The 13,209-nt window shown below is 45.1% G+C and overlaps 1 long non-coding RNA gene across 2 annotated transcripts in view; it reads left to right on the top strand.

Annotated features, from left to right (window-relative positions):
• LOC109551068 (uncharacterized) overlaps positions 1 to 13,209 on the top strand; it is a 254,777-nt gene that overhangs the window by 29,193 nt on the left and 212,375 nt on the right. The window lies entirely within an intron of this gene.

Genomic DNA, 13,209 nt, shown 5'->3' with positions numbered 1-13,209 from the left:
TTTCAGCAGTTGCAATTTCCACCTCTTTGGGAAAGTTACAGGAAACACATAATCCCTCCCCTCCAACCCAGTGCTCCCTTGATTCTATGCTTATGAACTGGAGCTCAGGTATTTTCTAGCATGGCTCTGGCTGGAGTTAGCTTGTTCCCACTCCCTCACTTCAGCTGCCATGTGAGAGCTGTGAAGGAAGTCTCTGGGTTATTGCCTCTCTATACTTCATAGACTGCTCTGGCCCCCCGGCATTGGGTGACAGCCACACACAGCCTTCAGGTCTGAAGAGCTGGATTCTAAATCTTGATTTGTCAGTAATTTGTAACACTGAGAATGTATTTTCTCCATTCTGGGCCTCAAGCTTCTCACCTGGAAAACACCAGGGTCGGACTCCATCATTTTCTGTGTCTATTCAGGAGATCATACGGTTTTTCTTCTTTAGTCTGTTGATAAAGTGAATTGCATTGATCGGTTTTTGATTGTTCAACCCTGCATTCCCAGGATAAACCTCACTTAGTACTTAACTTTTCACGTATTGTTGGATTTGATTGGCCAGTATTTTGTTAAGGAGTTTTGAGTCCATGCTCAAGAGGGAGATTGATCTGCTGATATCTTTGCTTGTAACGTCTTTGGTTTTGGTATCTGAGCATCCCAACTGAATTGGATAATGTTCCCTCCTCTTCCATATTCTGGGAGAGTTCGTGTAGATATTATTTCTCCCTTAAATGTTTGGTAAAGTTTTCCAGTAGACTCCATCATTTTGAAGGTTTTTCATATTCTAGGCAGCTCCCAGATAACTGAGGGTCTTTCCTGGGGAAGGTTTGAAGGGGTGTCCCGCCTCAGGCCTGTTAGAGGAATAGGGGAAACACTTTCTCCAAACCACACATAGAGGGTTCCTCTTCCATGGTTACTTTTGGTGCTGTGTCACCAACTTGCAGGCCAATTTTCCCAGAATGATTTGGAGCCTCTGGGAGACAGCATGGATAGTGGAAAAAGCTCAAATCCTTGGCTCTAGCACTTAGCGGTCACGTAGCCTTCCACCCACATTCCTAAAATTCTCAGAGCCTCGGTTCCTGCATCTATAACTGGGCAAGGTAAATTTTAGCTCGCAAGACTGGTACGAAGATAGGTTTTCAATGAGCGCTAGCCTCCTTCCTAGGAAATAGGAACACCCCGTCCTACTTTACTCAGGCTGTGGGACCCATCTGTGTATAAAGCCTGTTTGCTCACCTCTGAATCTGGGATAGAGTCTTTTGAAGGGACTCAGAAACGCGAAGAAAGAGAGCTATTTTTTTTTTTCCCATCTGTTCAGCAAGACAAATGAGTTTACCTTGAAAACAGTCACGTTACAAAATAATTGCTGGATCGGAACAATTTGTTATAATGCTCCAGTTGCAGGACTTCCCTGGTGGCACAGTGGGTAAGAATCCGCTGGCCAATGCAGGGGACACGGGTTCGAGCCCTGGTCCGGGAAGATCCCACATGCCGCGGAGCAACTAAGCCTGTGCACCACAACTACTGAGCCAGCACTCTAGAGCCCGTGAGCCACAACTACTGAGCCCGTGTGCCACAACTACTGAAATCCGCGTGCCTAGAGCCCGTGCTCCGCAACAAGAGAATCCACCGCCATGAGAAGCCCGCGCACTGCAATGAAGAGTAGGCTCCGCTCGCCGCAGCTAGAGAAAGCCCGCATACAGCAACGAAGACCCAATGCAGCCAAAATAAAATAAAATAAAATAAAATAAAAAGATAGACTGTCACTCTCCAGTTGAAGAGAACAAGACTCAGGCAATTAAGTGATTTGTCCTTAAGATAATAAGTTGGGGATCCAAAATATAAGTCTAAGTTTTCTAACTCAGAGTCTACTGTTCTTTCTAAGACAGGACTATATTCTGATCATACCAATAAGTGGCTCTCTTCTTCTGTTAAGTTCCATGTCGTTTTAAGGACTCAAATTACCTTTACTTCACGGGATGCTCTTTTATTACAATATGACATGGTTATTGAAAGAAACAAAATCACAATCCTTTGGTCAACATACTTTCCATTCAAAAAGCACAGTGCTCTTTTGAACCTCTGGTGTTACACAGAAAGCCTGAGTTTTGGAATCAATCCTAGCTCCCTTAATTACACATTATGTTATTTTAGGCAAGTTTTTAAGGCCCTTTGATCCTCTGTTCCCTCATCTGTCAGATGGACATAATCACATCTACCTGTTGGGTTGCTGCAATGGTCAAATTACCTGTGTACGGTGTGGGTAGTGCCTAGAAGAATGTTAAGTGCATGGTGGAAGCTAAGTCAGTGTGACTTTTCTCTCCTTCCTCCTGTCTAGCATGTACTTTTTGATCCACTTCCAGATCTCTAAAACTGTCTCCTAACATAGTAACTAATAACAGTGGAAACTAATCTTTATCACTAATGCACAATTCATCTGGGAGAAAGCCATTCCTTCTTAAATCAGGACTAATCAACAGGGCCTCAAGACCCAGACCCATCCTACCATGAGCTTGTAGGAACAGATGGAAAATGGGCTGTGCAGATGGGAAAACTCCATTTTCCAACAGGAATTATTTATTTGTGAAGTTGGAACCACTTGGAATGAATATTTTGAATCAGGAGGATGAAATATTGTAAGATTCAAACAGGGCCATGAAATTAACTAATGCACTGCAACTCCCAGCATCACTGTGAGGCAGGGAGAAGGAATAATAATGGGGCTTTTAAAAAATGGTCCAAACACATAAATTATTTACTTGCGTGTGCATCAGTGTCAATGACTCCCTGAAGCTCTTCTGCTGATGGCATTATCCCTCACGCCCTTCCTAAGAAAGGCCGTTCTCATTGCAAGGTCCTTTGTCTTTGCGATCAGGTTATTATAGAACATGAACACTATAAATACATAGCTGTCATTTTATGAGACCTGTGTAGGGTTAAGCACTGTATGTGGTTTTCCCATACCTTATATCCAGCCCTTATGATGGTCCTGCAAAGTAGGTACTTTAAAGCCTACTTTACAGATGAAGAAACTGAAATTCAATGCTATTAAGTGATGTACCCAAGTCACACTGTAGTATGGAAGAGTTTTTCCTGCTTCTGTTCTTGTGTGTCAGAGCTTTCCCCTAAGTGGCCCCTGAGCAACCAAAACGTTCACCGCATCTCATCACAGCCCTTTGCCCTCTGTATGGAGTCTTAGCTGGGCACCAAGGGTCTTCAAGATCTGATCCTTCCTTCTCCAGCTTTGCCTCCTTCACTTTCACCTGGAGCATCATGCTCCAGTTCCCAGTTCCTAGAACAGAGCGTTCATATCTCGGGGGTTTTGCTCATTTTGTTTGGCCTACCTGGAAAACTCAGCCCTGCCACCCAAGTACCCCACGTCTGGCCCTGTTCTGGCAATTACTTCTCCTCTGCCAGGACTCAGGTCACTCATAAATAGTCTAGGAGGCCTTGCCTGACGACAATGACACCCCTATCATCGGGCCGAGCTGAGTGCCCCTCTGTTGTGGAGTACTCCTGGCTTTCCTCTCACCTAACACTTATCCTCTGTGGGACTTAGCAGCTCTAGTGTCTGCCGTCACTGACAGGTGAGTCCTGCCTTACTCGTCTCTGTATGCCTGGTACCCAGCACCGCTCCAAGCACAGTGGAGTGTTCCTTGAACCGATGAGTAAATAAATGAATGGATGGATGGACGAGAATGAGAAAAGCTCCCTGCTAAAGCATCCATGTAGTATGTCTGTGGTATTCATAATGGCCTCAGATCAACAAATAAATAAGTTATCTGTATAGGAGTAAGTCACTAATGCCTCACAGAGATCCCAGAGAGGATGAAGGAAATCATAGTGCCACCTGAGTGCTGTTCTCTGAGTGGGAAGGGTTGAGCTGGGAGACAGGTAGATGGGAGTGGACATGCATTTCCTGACCTGTTAAGTGCCAGTGAAGGAAGCTACCGACAGACCAATTTCAGGCAAGGGTCAATAATGGAAGGAAAGAAGTCCAAGTTAGTCAGTGGTATTTGGCTATAGGCCTTACCTAGGATGTCTGGAAAACGTTCTGTCTGTTGGGAAATCCATTCACACGGTTTACTGAGGTCTGATCACAGTAGGTGCTCAGTAAATACTTGTTAAGTAAAACAGAGAGAACTATACAGGGCTGAGCTCTTCTTTTCCCTCCCTAGATACAAGAGATCCAGGGTAATTAGAAATTCCAGGAGGAAGCAGCACCCAGGCAACTGGCCCCCCGTGGGCAGTGCGGAATGGAGGTTAACACAGGCCTTGGAGCTGGAAAAGTCTGTGTATATATCATGACTCTACCACTCTCCTGCTGAGCCTCTAAACCTCAGCTCTCTTTATTCATAAAGTATAAATGGTTCCCACCTCTGAAGGCTGTCATGGGTATTAGGTGAGATTATGGTACCTGGCCACAGCATGTATTCAATACTGAGAGTTTCCTTCTCCTTTTCTTGGGTCAGGGAACCTTGGCATGAGGCAGCAGGAGACAAAATCCAAGCCACCCTGGTGTGTGGAAACGCAGTTCTTTGCACCCTGGCAGGCCTGGTTCTCGGAATGGGGCAGACCAGCGGCTGGCAGCTGGATAATAAGCCAGGATGGAGGAGGACTGGCAGGTCTGGCAAGTAATGGCCAGTAAGGACTGTGCTGAGGGAAGGCAGATCATCATCTCTGTCTCCAATTCCTCCTGCGCCTTTAGCAAAGTCACAGAACAACTCTGAGTCTCAGCATCCTCATCTGTAAAATGCTTGCCATTCTTCTTGCATTCCACTCCATCCCTGGCCCAGCCTTGTGTTTTGTTCTGAGGAAAGAGGGCATACATGTGCCCTAGGCAATGCATAGGCCATTGCAGTGGACCTGGTCAGAAACCACTCCATCCAGGAGGTGGGGGAATAACCAGCCACCAGTGCTCCTTCCAGAGGCAGGTGTAGATTGGATCTCAGGCTCTGGAAGCTGCCACTGTGCACAGGACTTTGTTCTAGGTCTGCCTGAGAAATAGCAGGGGTCTTCTGGACCTCAAGTCAACTGAGGAAGATGTTGATGTGATTGCAAGTGTGGTGATAGTTACAAAGAGTAGAGAAGATGAATCCAGTTTAGGGGCAGTGGTACCTTTGCTCTCTTTATCTGGCATTGGGATAAGGTGGCCAAGACCTGGCAACCTCTCAGATGCTTCATAACCCAACAATTCTGTCATTCATAGTGTCCTATACTTGGGAGGGACCACTCATCTTTCCCATTACTGACAGGTTTCCATCTTTTTTTTTTTTTTTTTTTTGTGGTACACGGGCCTCTCACTGTTGTGGCCTCTCCCGTTGCGGAACACAGGCTCCGGACGCGCAGGCTCAGCGGCCATGTCTCATGGGCCCAGCCACTCCGCGGCATGTGGGATCTTCCCGGACCGGGGCACGAACCCGTGTCCCCTGCATCGGCAGGCGGACTCTCAACCATTGCGCCACCAGGGAAGCCCTTCCATCCTTTTTGAATGCTTCTGAGGACAGAAAACTACCTACCTTAGAGAACAGCCCACTTCACTGTTCACCAGTTCTGACTGTTAGTATGTCTCTTCTCTCAGGTTGAACCAAAGTCTCCCTAATAACTTTCCTCATTTCTCATCCCACTCTTGGACCCAGAAGGGAACAGAACACCTCTCCCAACTGTCTTTTTGTTCCTTTGCTGTCTCTCCCACTTGCTGACTATGAGGGCCGGTGGTGCCACAGTTGAGTAAGGAGTCGGAAGTGTCATTAACCAAGATCAGCCCTGGTGGGAGTATTCTGAGCTTGAGATGGCTTATTGGGGATGGGCTGATTATTCAGAGGTGTGCACATGTGGAGCTTAAAAATGGAGGCTGTAGGTCAGGGTTTGAGTTATGGAAAGTTTTATATAGTGAGGGACATATGATTTTGATCTTGCAGGATAAAAAGGCATCCAACAATTAAAAATAAGTGAAAAGGGTATTGCAAGAGGTAAGAAATCACAAACGTGCATAGTATCGTTAGGAAGCAGTGAATGGTCCACGTGGCTGAAATAAAAATGGGGACAGAGTGGCAAATGAGGCAGGAGAGAGAGGCAGTGGTGAGACACAGGAACGCAGTGCAATGCTTATCTCCGGCAAGATATTAGCTGAGCTGTAGTTGGTCTTATTTGGTAGGTAATGGATAGCTATTCAGTTAGTATGCAGTTTTATGACAATTTTTTATTTATTCAGAAGTATAGCCTCTTATAGGCCAGATCCTATTCAGGGCCCTGACACTTCAGCAGCGCAGGGCCCAAGATGTAGTATATGCTTTACCTGTATTTTCTGAATAAATAAGCGTGGCAGATGGCTTGTAATATGTAAGGTGCTGGAACTTTACTTAGGACAGAATTTCTTAGTATCTTGCATAGAACACTAGTTCTGAGGAATGTTAAAATATTATTTGAAAATAAAAAGTACTTTGGTCAAATAAGTTTGGATTAAATAAGGGTAAGAGAATTTGTCTTGTTTCTTTTGTTTGTTTGTTTGTTTTGCGGTACGCGGGCCTCTCACTGCTGTGGCCTCTCCCGTTGCAGAGCACAGGCTCCGGACGCGCAGCTCAGGGGCCATGGCTCACAGGCCCAGCCGCTCCGCGGCATGTGGGATCTTCCCGGACCGGGGCACGAACCCGTGTCCCCTGCATCGGCAGGCGGACTCTCAACCACTGCGCCACCAGGGAAGCCCTCTTGTCTTGTTTTGTCTCAGTTGCATGTGCATTAGGCATTTAGACTCACCAAGGGGGAAGAGAGATAGCCTAGGGTGCTCCCCAAACTTACTTGAACATGGAACACCTGTCTGGAGGAGCACCACTCGGTCTTAGTGTTCCAGGAAACAGTCTGATAAATACAGACCTATAGGTATCAGAAAGTAAGTAAAGAATAAGAATGTTATTTTTTTATTATTGAAGTATTGTTGATTTACATTACTTTGTTAGTTTCAGGTGTACAGCAAAGTGATTCAGTCATATATATATTTTTTCCATTATAGGTTCTTATAAGATACTGAATATAGTTCCCTGTGCTATACAGTAAATCCTTGTTGCTTGTCTATTTTATGCATAGTAGTTTGCATCTGTTAATCCTGTACTCCTTATTTATCCCTCCCCCCAACCCTTTCCCCTTTGGTAACCCTATGTTTGTTTTCTATGCCTGTGAGTCTGTTTCTGTTTTGTACATAGATTAATTTGTATTATTTTTTAGATTCCACATATAAATGATATTATATAGTATTTGTCTTTCTCTGTCTGACTTACTTTACTTAGTGTGATAATCTCTAGGTCCATCCTTATTGCTGTAAATGGCAATATTTCATTCTTTTCTATGGCTGAATAATATTCCATTGTGTGTGTGTATGTGTGTGTGTGTGTGTGTATGTGTGTGTATACCACATCTTCTTTATCGTTTCATCTGTTGATGGGCACTTGGGTTGTTTTTATGTCTTGGCTATTGTAGATAGAGCTGCTATGTACATTGAGGTGCATGTATCTTTTTGAATTAGAGTTTTCATCTTTTCGGGATATATGCCCAGGAGTGGGATTGCTAGATCATATGGTAAGTCTATTTTTATTTTTTTAGGGAACCCCATACCGTTTTTCCATAGTGGCTGCACCAATTTACATCCCCACCAACAATGTAGGAGGGTTCCCTTCTATCCACACACTCTCTAGCATTTATTATTTGTAGACTTTCTGATGATGGCCATTCTGACCAGTGAGGTGATACTTCATTGTAGTTTTGATTAAGAAGCAGACTGGTTTTAATCATTAAGAGCATGGTAGAAGAACAAAGTGGAGAAGACCCAGGTACTTCTTAAAATATCTGACTGAGAAGGAACACATATAACTTCAGTTCACATTCCACTGATGAGAACTAATCACAAGGCCATGCCTCAATGCAAAGGGTGCTGGGAAATGGAATCTCTGCTGGACAGCTACTTTTTTCATCTTCAACTCCCCATTATGGAAGAGGGAGTAAAAATTTTGGTAGACAGGTAGCTATCTCTGCCACAGTGTCTGAAAGAAACACTCCATGACTGAGTTAAAGAGAGAAAACTCAAAAGAGTCTGAATGTGCAGCTTTACACTGCAGAGTTCCAAGGGCTGGAATTATGTCCCCTTTTCTCTGACTTTCAAAGGTGTATCAGTAAGCTTAGCCAAGTTTTGCCATGATAACAAACAATCCCAAATTCTTAGTGGCTTAATTTTTGTTCATGCTCCAAGGTTGTCTTTTCTTTATGTATATGTCTATAATACTGATTTCCACTCTGTTCCACATTGGCCTTTGCTCCTGGTCCCAGGCTGCTCTCAGACAGCTTTCTGAATTGTGGTAGAAGAAAAAGAGAAGGTGGAAGAATCATACAATGTCTTTTAAAGCTACTGTTAGGAGTGACATGTTTCTTCTACCGATCTTTATTGACCAAAGTAAGTGACTGGGATCAACAGGGTGGGGTTGACAATTCTCTTGCTGGAAAGGGAGTCACGAGTCACAGGCCAAACTTAACATCAATGAGGTGGGAATGTATCACCCCCTAGGGAGAGGATACAAGTTTGTAACACTAGATATTTTGAAAAATAATATAATACACCCTACAGGGGACCCAGAATTCCCACCCTTTGGAGTTAGGGCACTGGAAGTTCCTGTGGAGTTGCCCACCAATTTCAGGGGAGAGTCACACCTTCCGTTGTTGGCAGTCACTCAGCATTAAAAAGAGGATTTAGATTTCCAGTCTTGTGAATGTCAGAGGTAATGTCTTCCTCACTTGGGCTGCTCTCAGCATCCCTGGAGTCCTGTGTTCAATACTCTCTCCTCAACACACGTGATGAGGGAAGGACCCCAAATCCTGGCTTATGGAGTTAAGGGAAGAAGGTATACAACCTCGTGTGTGTGTGTATGTGTTGGGGAGGAGAGGATGGCGAATTCTGAAAAATAGGTGGAAAAGAGATTAGATGTGGCTTGCGTATGCTCTTCCCTTTCCTGGAAAGATAATCTCCCTTTACTCACCTGGAAAAATTCCACTCAACATCTCAGGGTGAGCACAAGTGTCTTATCACAGGAAGCTCTCACTGATCTGCTTAAGTGGAGCATTTATACGCTCTGTTTGCCTTCCTCATTCCCAGGAGAAATCTAACAAAGTGCTTGTCACATACATACAATTATTTATTTTCTTGCTATTATGGGTTGAATTGTATACCTGCTTAAAGACAGGTTGGAGTCCTAACGCCCAGTGCCTCAGAATGTGACTTTATTTGGAACTAGGGATTTTACAGAGGTAATCAATTTTAAGGTAATGACCTTAAAATAAGGTCATTATGATGGGCTTTCATTTAATATGATGTGTCCTTATAAAAGGGGGAAATTTGGGCACAGAGACTGACATGCTTACAAGGAGAACACCATGTGAAGATAAAGGCAGAGATCTGGGTTATATTTACGTCTATAAGCTGAGGGACACCAAAGATTGCCAGCAAACCACATGAAGCTAGGAAAGAAGCACAAAACAGATTCTCCCTCACAGTCCAAGGAACCAACCCTGCAGACACCTTGATTTTGGACTTCTAGCCTCCAGAACTGTGAGGCAGCACATTTCTGTTGTTTAAGCTACCCAGTTGGTAGTGCTTGGACACAGCAGTTCTAGCGAGCTGATATACTTACTTACACATCTGTTCCCCCAATTTCCTCCCAGTCTTGACACCCTCCCCAACTTGAGTCCATTCTGGAGGAAAGAAACAAAGCTTGCTTTCTTCTTCTTCCTCTTCCCCTTCCCTCCCCCTTCCTCCTTTTCCCTCTACCTCTCCCCCCCTTTTCCTCCTCAGCCCCTTCCTCTTCCCCCTCCTCCTCCTTTGGCTCCAAGGGAGGGTAGAAAAGGGATTAAAAGGATAACAAATTTTAGAAGAACAAATCGGAGCTGTGTGGAGAGGAGAAGATGACAAGTAGTGAGAGCCACATCTCTGAAGGTGTTCAAACACAGGGAGGCTGAAGGAAACTCTGCTAAGGACTGGTTCTATGAGAATGCTGAGAAAGTGCTTTGCTGGTTGGAATCTCCCAGGGATTGGCCTATTGATCAATATTTTGGAATTCTGGTGATATGGAACCTCACGGAACTGTCAGAGATTGTGTGGGAGAGCAGGATGTGTGTTTTGAGCAAGGGCTTAGTATAAGGTGCCAATTGCTCTCCACCAGATAAGTCTTTGTCAGAGCTCAATCTGCCCGTGAATTTGTCTGGAATCCATTCCCAGCAGCACCATCTGCTTGTGATTGTCCTACCATCTGACTGTTTACCCTCTGTCAACCCCCCTCCCGTGGGCACTCCCACCACCAGTAAGAGTCCACCCATTGTCCAACCTGGATAAACTGAGTCTGAGGAGAGACCTGGCAGCACAGAGAGGGAGGAGGAGGGAGACCATCCAACACACTGGTGTTCAGGGCCAAGAGCCCACCACGCCTTCACACAGGACCTGGGGAGGGAGCATGTGGCTGAGCCAGAGCCATATTGTGCCCCAGGCAGACTGATGGCTCCACAAGTAATATTGATGCCTTTTGTTTGGAAACTCTTTGTGGAGGCTTCCCATGTCCCAACCAATCACGCTAAATGCTGGGCTTCCCCCAAGCCACTTTGCCTTTTGCACAGCCCCATGGCCAAATGTGCAGGCAGATGAGCGGCCCTGAATGCTAATGAGGGGAATGGCTGGCATTCCAGAGGCACCAGCTCTGGGAACCCCTACCTTTGTTGCTAAGGAGACTTGCAAGCAGAGCTGAAAGGCTCTCACAAAGGGTGGGGGGCGAGGAGGGGGGAGCAGAAAGGCGAGTGTTTATTTTCAGAGCCACACAGTTCTCCAGCCAGCTCCAAGCTGTCCAGTTTCTGATCCCAATTAGAATATAAAATCCCGTTATTGTTTCTCTTAATGATCTCGGGAAATTCCTCTGAAGAGTTAGTGGGCACTTAGCAAACTGTTTGGATGGCGCGATCTGTACAGTTGTGCTTCCGCTTGTGTGAACCGATCACGTCCAGAGTCCTGAAAACACCCTTTATTCCTGTCTCCAGAAGGTGGTGATGAGCTGGGGGTACTGGAAGAGGGCAAAACGTTGCTGGCTTTTCCAAATGTTCATGTGGAGGTGCCATTCCACAAACGTGTTCCAGGTTCCCATTGGATGGTGAATCTGGGCTCTGTGCTGGGGACAAAGACCAGGAAGACCTTGGTCCTGGCTTGGCGTGTCCACTAGACTTGCTGGGGAGTCAGACCACACACACTAACGGGAATTCTGTGGGTTATTTGCTCTGTGACCTGCAGGGCACCGCTGGACTGGAAGTTGTGCACTGGGTTCTGGTCCTGACTTAGTCACTCACTAGCTGTTACTCCTTTGGCAAGTCCGTTTACCATCCGAGCCTCAGTGTCTCATCTGTACAATGGGCATAGGAATGCCCACCTGGTTGGGTTATGGTGAGGAGTAAGGACAGGAGAGAGAATGAAGAATAGAAATGTGGAGGACATGGTCTCTGCACTCTAGGACCACACGACCAGTGAGCCAACCGTTGGCTTATAAAGTGTCTGTATCTGGAAAGGGCGCATAATGATTTGGCCCATTGAATGGTGTAAAAGGAAACACTGTGGAGCACATCTCTGTGCCAGTGTCAGGCGATTTGTATACATTATCCCCTTCAATGTGAATGACTCTATGGGGAGGTAGTGGATTGCTCAGGGTCGCACATCTGGGAAAGAGTCTGCCCAGGTGGTGAGATCCAGCCTCTGCTATGTCTTCAGTGCTCTTTCCATCTTTAGAGGCTGAGGTTTTTGGAGAGTTGGGGCAGATGCAGTCGACACCAAGTCCCTCCAGGGAATCCTGGAGGTTAACTGGGCCACTGCACACAGACACCCATTTAGAAAGATTCTGCTAGAGAAAGCTGGTAAAGATCATAGACACCAGACTCCCTCTACCCAGTGTTTATTAGAAGTTCACAATGACACAGTCACAGGGAGTATACGAAACAACTCTGATCTGAGAAAAAAAAAAGAGAGAGAAGGGTAACATTGTCCATAAGCAAACCATGCAAAAGCTTTAGCATAGTGGTCACTAAAAAATATTCTGAAGCATAATGACCTCATAGCATTTTGCTGTTTGTGTCCAGTGGTTTGCTTCACAGCCCGGCCTCATTTAACCTCTGCTATCACTTTGTCACCGAGATATCTAAGCTGTTCTCTATGGCTTAAGTTGATTTTTTGGTTTTTTTTAATGCTTTACTCAGAGAAAATCTAATGAGTATTTACTTTTACAAGGGCAAGTCTTACAAATACACACCCTCCCACCTACATACCACACACATCCTGGGGTAAAGCAGTGGAGAATTCCAGACTGGAGATGATCTAAGAGCAACTGGCCCTTGGTTCTAGAAAGCAGATGTATCTCAAAATTTGTTTGTGCTGTAGCAGTAGCATTATTGCTCTCTGCCATTTCACACAGACCGTTGTTCAAGCTTCCTGAGGCTCAGCAGCTAAGAGAAGGGACATAAGAAAGGCCCACATCTCTACGATGTGTCTGCATGACATGGCTTTCAGTGTTTATAAAACTCCCCTGAAAAGTACAATTACTCCCGTTTTACAGGTGAAGGAACTGAAGCTCAGGGAGATTTAACATTCACCAAGGCTGCCACCTACTAAGTGCCTGAACTGGATTTTGGTTGGTTTGTTAAATTAATTAATTAGTCTATTCTATTTTATTTTTTTAACATCTCTATTGGAGTATAATTGCTTTACAATGGTGTGTTAGTTTCTGCTTTATAACAAAGTGAATCAGTTATACATATACATATATCCCCATATCTCCTCCCTCTTGTGTCTCCCTCCCACCCTCCCTATCCCACCCCTCTAGGTGGACACAAAGCACTGAGCTGATCTCCCTGTGCTATGAGGCTGCTTCCCACTAGCTATCTATTTTACATTTGGTAGTGTATATATGTCCATGCCACTCTCTCACTTCGTCCTATCTTGCCCTTCCCCCTCCTCATGTCCTCAAGTCCATTCTCTATGTCTGCGTCTTTATTCCTATCCTGCTCCTAAGTTCTTCAGAACCCCTTTTTTTTTTTAGATTCCATATATGTGTGTTAGCATACAGTATATGTTTTTTTCTTTATGACTTACTTCACTCTGTATGACAGTCTCTAGGTCCATCCACCTCAGTACAAATAACTCAATTTCATTTCTTTTTATGG

The sequence above is a fragment of the Tursiops truncatus genome, chromosome 1, assembly GCF_011762595.2.
Source record: "Tursiops truncatus isolate mTurTru1 chromosome 1, mTurTru1.mat.Y, whole genome shotgun sequence".
Taxonomy (NCBI): Eukaryota; Metazoa; Chordata; class Mammalia; order Artiodactyla; family Delphinidae; genus Tursiops; species Tursiops truncatus.
This window is presented reverse-complemented; position numbering and strand designations above follow the sequence as displayed.